The sequence below is a fragment of the Phaseolus vulgaris genome, chromosome 2, assembly GCF_051622355.1.
Source record: "Phaseolus vulgaris cultivar YP4 chromosome 2, ASM5162235v1, whole genome shotgun sequence".
Taxonomy (NCBI): domain Eukaryota; kingdom Viridiplantae; phylum Streptophyta; class Magnoliopsida; order Fabales; family Fabaceae; genus Phaseolus; species Phaseolus vulgaris.
The window spans coordinates 19,249,440-19,255,127 of NC_143499.1; the positions used below are offsets into that span (position 1 = coordinate 19,249,440).

The 5,688-nt window shown below is 35.4% G+C and overlaps 1 long non-coding RNA gene across 5 annotated transcripts; it reads left to right on the top strand.

The window, feature by feature from the left end:
• Positions 1 to 571: 571 nt before the first annotated feature.
• Positions 572 to 4,050, top strand: LOC137810903 (uncharacterized). 5 transcript variants are annotated; one of them, XR_011080986.2, is made up of 7 exons: positions 572 to 805; positions 911 to 957; positions 1,814 to 1,964; positions 2,961 to 3,038; positions 3,145 to 3,270; positions 3,483 to 3,607; positions 3,717 to 4,050. It is a non-coding gene; the product is annotated as an uncharacterized LOC137810903 (long non-coding RNA). The 5 variants fall into 5 exon arrangements; XR_016518494.1 differs by having other exon boundaries at positions 1,833 to 1,964; positions 2,376 to 3,038; positions 3,818 to 4,050; XR_016518493.1 differs by having other exon boundaries at positions 1,833 to 1,964; positions 2,748 to 3,038.
• The last annotated feature ends 1,638 nt before the right edge of the window (positions 4,051 to 5,688 follow it).

A 5,688-nucleotide genomic window follows, 5' to 3' on the forward strand; every position in this document is an offset into this window, starting at 1 on the left:
AAATAATAGAATAGATTTTGTGAGTAAAGAACCTCTCCCAAATTGGTGAGTGAATTGAGAGAGACTTGTGTCTTTTTCTCTTCTAGTCTCACTACAAAAAATCGTGTAAAAAATGACAGTTTTAATATGGCGGTTATTAATAACCGCCACAAATTTCAGTATAATACGACATTTGATTAACCGCCACAATTATCTTTTAAAATATGTCATTTTCAACCGTCACAATTATCCTTCAAAATAAAAATAAATTTTTATACCCTCATTATTTCCAATTATTTTTAAAAATATTTTTAAAAATAGTTTTGGTAACCGAAAATTAGTTTATTCTTAATTATTTTTGAAAACTTTTTCTAAAACTTTTTTTTTATCACCCAAAACTTTTAAAAAGATTCCAAATTTTTTCTTATTACTAATTTCCACACTCTAACTTCCAAAACTTTTAAACAGATTTAAAAAAAATAAAAATTATCCTTCACTTCCAAAACTTTTAAACAGATCTCAAAGAAAATAAAAATTATTAGCGGCATTTATTTTTATCTAAATACTCAAAGCTTAATTTAAAAAATCCCTCATTCCCAACTTTCCCGAATGCTTGATAAACCCTACGTTCCCATCCTACGTTCAAAATACCTCAAACTTTTGACATCTAAAAATCAAGAACAAGCTTACACCTACTCGTGCTCGCGATTCTTCTTCCGTTTCTTCTTCCAATTTACGCGTACTCGTGCTCGGTAGCTGCGGTTTGTTCACCTACAATTTATTTTTCCTTTGATTTTATTCTTCTACGGTTCTTCTAAAAAATAAGGTTAGGGTTCTATTGTAATTTCTATTCCATCTTCCTGCATTCTGCTCCTCAATGAGTTGTGGTCTGTGATTCATTCTGTATTGTTGTACTGCTGTCATGTTTCAGGTAGTGGGAGTTCTGGAGCTAGATGGCCTCAGTCACAATGGCTCGTGGTAAGTAATCTATTTATGAGTAATTTTTCTATTCTATAAGCATTTTATCAGTTTTTAATTGTGCCTTTAGAAATATTTGGATATTCAAATCGTTACTTGATCCGTATTTGATTATGTTTTTAGAAGTTTTTAATTGGTTGCTTAGCGTTGATTCACTCTGAGCAATTGATCTTTGTTACCGCTCCTCTTCTTGTTTTAAAATGACATTTATATTGCTTTTATGCACATGTACAAGTGTTTTAGTAGGAGAATGTAGGATCATAATATGATGCCCAAGTCAGGAGTTTTTGCCACTTCCTGATCTTACGTAGAATCCCTTGACGCCCTTATGCATGAGTCAGTACCCTAAGTTAACAAATTTACTACGTCTTTGAAAATCTGTGCATCAAACAAGTAAGAATTATAATCCTAATCTGTGAACAATTCAAGAACGTCATTTTTATTTTTTTTCAATTTCAGAAGTTATGCATCTATATAACAACTGTTTCATTGTATTATATGCTATTTGTTAAGAGAGGAAAGATAGGAGAAAACTGGAGAGTGATGGTACACTATAATGTCTTGTCTTCAAAACTGTAATTAGAAATTAGTTATCATACTGGTGTGGAAGTTGGAAGATTAAATGTATGTGATGTTGTCAATTTGTAATTGTTGAGATGTTTTACTATTTTTCTTAGATGAATCATGCCATCGCATTGTGATTGTTGTTAAGAGGTTGGATATCTAAGTAATGCCATTGTGGCTTGTTTAATGCTCATACATTTGAATTTTTTGTTAGGCATAATTAGTATAATGCTCATACATTTGAATTTTCTATCAGGCATAAATAGTATAATGCTTTTCCTTTGAATTCTAGTGCTAATCTCAACATGTAGTGTCAGGCTGTTGCTCTGCTTTGGAGTTTGAATAGCTGAAACTAATTGGCTTTGAAGGACAAGGTGAACTTATTTTTGATGATATTTTCATGGTTGAGAATGTAGACTTGGATGGTAAAAAGTATGACAACGGTACGAGCACCTCTTATTTCTTTGTATCATTTCATTTCATTTTTTTTAAAGATCAATCTACTTTATAGTATGGGTCCCTTGGATATGCAAAGCTATCTTATTGAGTTGATAGTGTGATATTAATACTTGGGAGAAGTAGTGTTGTATGATTTTTAACTTGAAAGTTGCCTCAACACGAATAATCGATTATTAGAAACTATGACTCTATTCTTTTTATTGTTAGCGCTGTGGTATTTTATTATTATCCGAAATCATAATAGGTTTTCAGATAGATAAATAAAATGTTAGTTTTATTATCTTTGAACTATATTTCTAAATTTTAAATAAGCTTTTGCTAGTTTTCAATAAAATAAAATCTTTACAGGTTTGTTTCTCACATAAGTATAAGTCTAACTTGACTGTAACTGGTAGATTCTTGCAGAATCTAGAGGAGACCTTTTACCTGATCCTCGATTTGATGACATCAACAATATAGGTCTTGGTTTTCAGAACGATAGTGATTCTACTTCTTTTACACAGTAAATTTGTACCTTGTCAATTGTATGATGCATTTTCTTTCTTGATTGGTTTTCTATTGTTGACAAAATTTTGTATATTCGTATGCACTATATCTCTGGATGATCACATTTAAAAAAATTATTGTTCTATGTTTAAAGTTTAATCAATAAAAAAATTATTGGTAACAGAAATGGTAACATTTGGTAGGAAAATAGGTAGTGGTAATTGATTAGATTCCCGTGGGCATGTGTGATTGTGACACCTTCCCATATCATGATGATGTAGAGTAACCGTATGAGTGGGAAAAAGAAGCAGAGTAACAATACTTATGGTAGTTTGTCATTTCTTCCAGATTCTATGGATTATAATGTTCATTTGAATATTTATTGATTTATTTAAGTTGGATGTCACTTGTTTGGAATATTCTTACCCTTATGTGATATAAAGTTACACTTGTAAGTTTCTTGATATCTCCATGTTACCTCTTCAAAAACAAAGGATGAACTTGGTGATGTATAGTTATATAGGGAGTAAGTTTGTTACAATCATCTAACAGCTTCACAACCATCACTCCAAGTAAGTTTGTTTTAGTTAACTTTTTTTACTTCAGTTTAATATATAATATATTATATATTGACGTTTGGTTCTTAATTTGTTTGACATTTTAATTGGTATAATTCAGTCAATCTTGGGAGGATGTCTTTTGGGATATGAAGAATCGTCTTCCTCGAAGCATCTCAACATTGGAGTGGGAGAACAACTTTGTTTCTATTTACAGCAAGGATAATCCAAACTTGCTTTTCAGCATGTGAGTGTTGATTATTTTTAGCAATACCAATTCCTTTTTATCTTTCCCTTTTTTCAATGCATTCAAGCCTTTAAGAATATTTTACTGGCCTTGGATGTCTAATTTATCATGATTATGGTTGAAAATATAGTTTAATTGGTGAGTGAAACTGAATTGTGGATAGTCTGTAAAGAGGTCATCATTGGTTTCCCATGGTCTTTGTTTGTTTTCAGGGCTTATGACCTATTTTCGAGAGGCAAACTATGCATACCCAAGAGCTGTTAGATTTGCTAGTTAAATGTGAAAATAAAATTCAGGCTCGTATTAAGATTGGGCTCAACTCAAAGATGCCTAACAGGTAATTATTTCTTTTTTTTATGGTAGGTATATTAGTTGTTTCTTAATATTTTATTCATAAATAATGGGTTTTAATGTTCAAATATATGCTCCACTGTATCTTTTATCAGGTTCCCACATGTCATTTTCTACACTCCTAAAGAAATAGGAGGGCTTGGATTGTTGTCCATAGAGGTATACTGCGTATTAACACTCTGTTTCAAAAGGATAGGCACACTTTGGCTTATGATAAAGGATGGATAGTGCGCACTGATTTCAAGCAGTACCAAGTTCTGAAGCAAAAGCCCTTCCGGTGGACACATCAGAGCCACTATGGGAAGTTGTGGAACTTGAACAATTACCGAACTGATGTTACTTGAACTTTGTTGTAATTTTAAACTTGATTAGGAATGTATGAACTTTTTATGTGTTTTAATTTTCAATTATATAAACTTTTGAACATTATTATGTGTGCTTTAATTTTCAATGAAATGAATGGATGATTATAATTTTATACATTATTTTATTTTATTATGAAAAAGTGGTGGTTAAATTTTATAATTTTATAAACATGTACTGTCCCGTATCCGGGCCTTAACTAAGTCAAGGTCAAAGTCAACGACTGGAGAGTCAAAGTCAACGCAAGGCGTCACCTAGGTGGAGAGACGCCAAGTGCCAGCATCGCCAAGACAAGGCGTCGCCTAGGTGAAGGCGCCGCCCAACCAGGGCGTCGCCAGATCAAACAGTGCTAAAGCAAGGCAACCACAGGGTGGTTCCCCGATACCCATGGGTAGGAAAGACCATGGAGGGAGCGATGCCGTGGGAAGGCCTCAGGTCCCGATAGCTCGGGGGAGCGATAAAGAGAAGGAAAAGGTGGCTTCAAGGCCATAGTGATAGCATCAGTGTAGGGCTGCCTGACTCGTGAAGTACCCCTTCCGCCCCAGAGACGCCTTTGGGACAGATACGACCCAAGAGGAAGGTCACGCCCAGGGTAACCGGGTGCAGGGTACGAGAGGAAGGCAGATACGCTGTCAAAGTAAGTGACTGGATGATTGGGGGCATGAGTTGGCACCCAAAAAGTCACCCCTAGCGCAGTAGCACTCCCAAGCAGGAGGACTCACACGTAGAAACGTCCCTAGATGGGCAGAAACGCCCCCAAATGGGGTCACGGCGTCGTGAGGCCCTCCACGTGTACGACAGCCATGTCAGAATAGAAACACCCTTTAGTCAGGTGCCACGTAATTAAAGTCATTCAATACAGTTTCCGTTTCGAGCATTCAGGTACTATAAATGGCTTCCAAGCGTTTCAACGTCTTAAATGCGCTACGTTTTCTAATTAGATACGCTGATTGAGTGCGTTATATTTGTAATTAAAGGCGCTTTAATGCTTGGGTAGTTTAAATAGCGGGGAGAATGTTGGAAACAGGGTTGGAACTTTTGGCAAATTTACCAGAACTCTCTAGTTGCTTGCTCGTGCTTGAAGGTTACGAACAAGGGACTGGGGAATATCTTTGCCCGAAAGAGAGAACACAGACACACAATACACAGTTATTTTTTTACCACCTTCAGAGTGCCATACGCGGTGCTCAGAGACGGAGGTGAACAGTTTTGGTGTTTCTTGCTGGCTGACTTGAGCGTCGGAGTGCAAACGGCCGCTAGGGCGCCTCTTTGTCCTCTTTTTTGCAGGATTCCACAGGTAACCAGTGGGAAGGAGACCATAGCTGACGGTTGAGGTCGCGCACGAAGACGTCCCGGTCAACCGGACGGAACAAAACAGATTATAAAAATGTGGTGGTTAAATTTTATAATTGTATAAAACATATTATAAAAAAGTGGTGGTTAAATTTTATTTATTCAGAATTAAAATTACGTCAGTTAAAAATGTCACTATTTATGTATATTATGGCGTCAGAATCTTCTTCAATGAATGTAAATTGCGACATTTATAACTGACACTACTTACGTATATTATGGTGCCAAAATCTTTTCCAATGAATGTAAATTGTGACAGTTATAACTGACACTACTTACATATAAAAACCGCCACTATTTACACCATGTTTAAAGTGGCGGGTGTTGCGGCGGGTAGCGTAAAACCGCCAC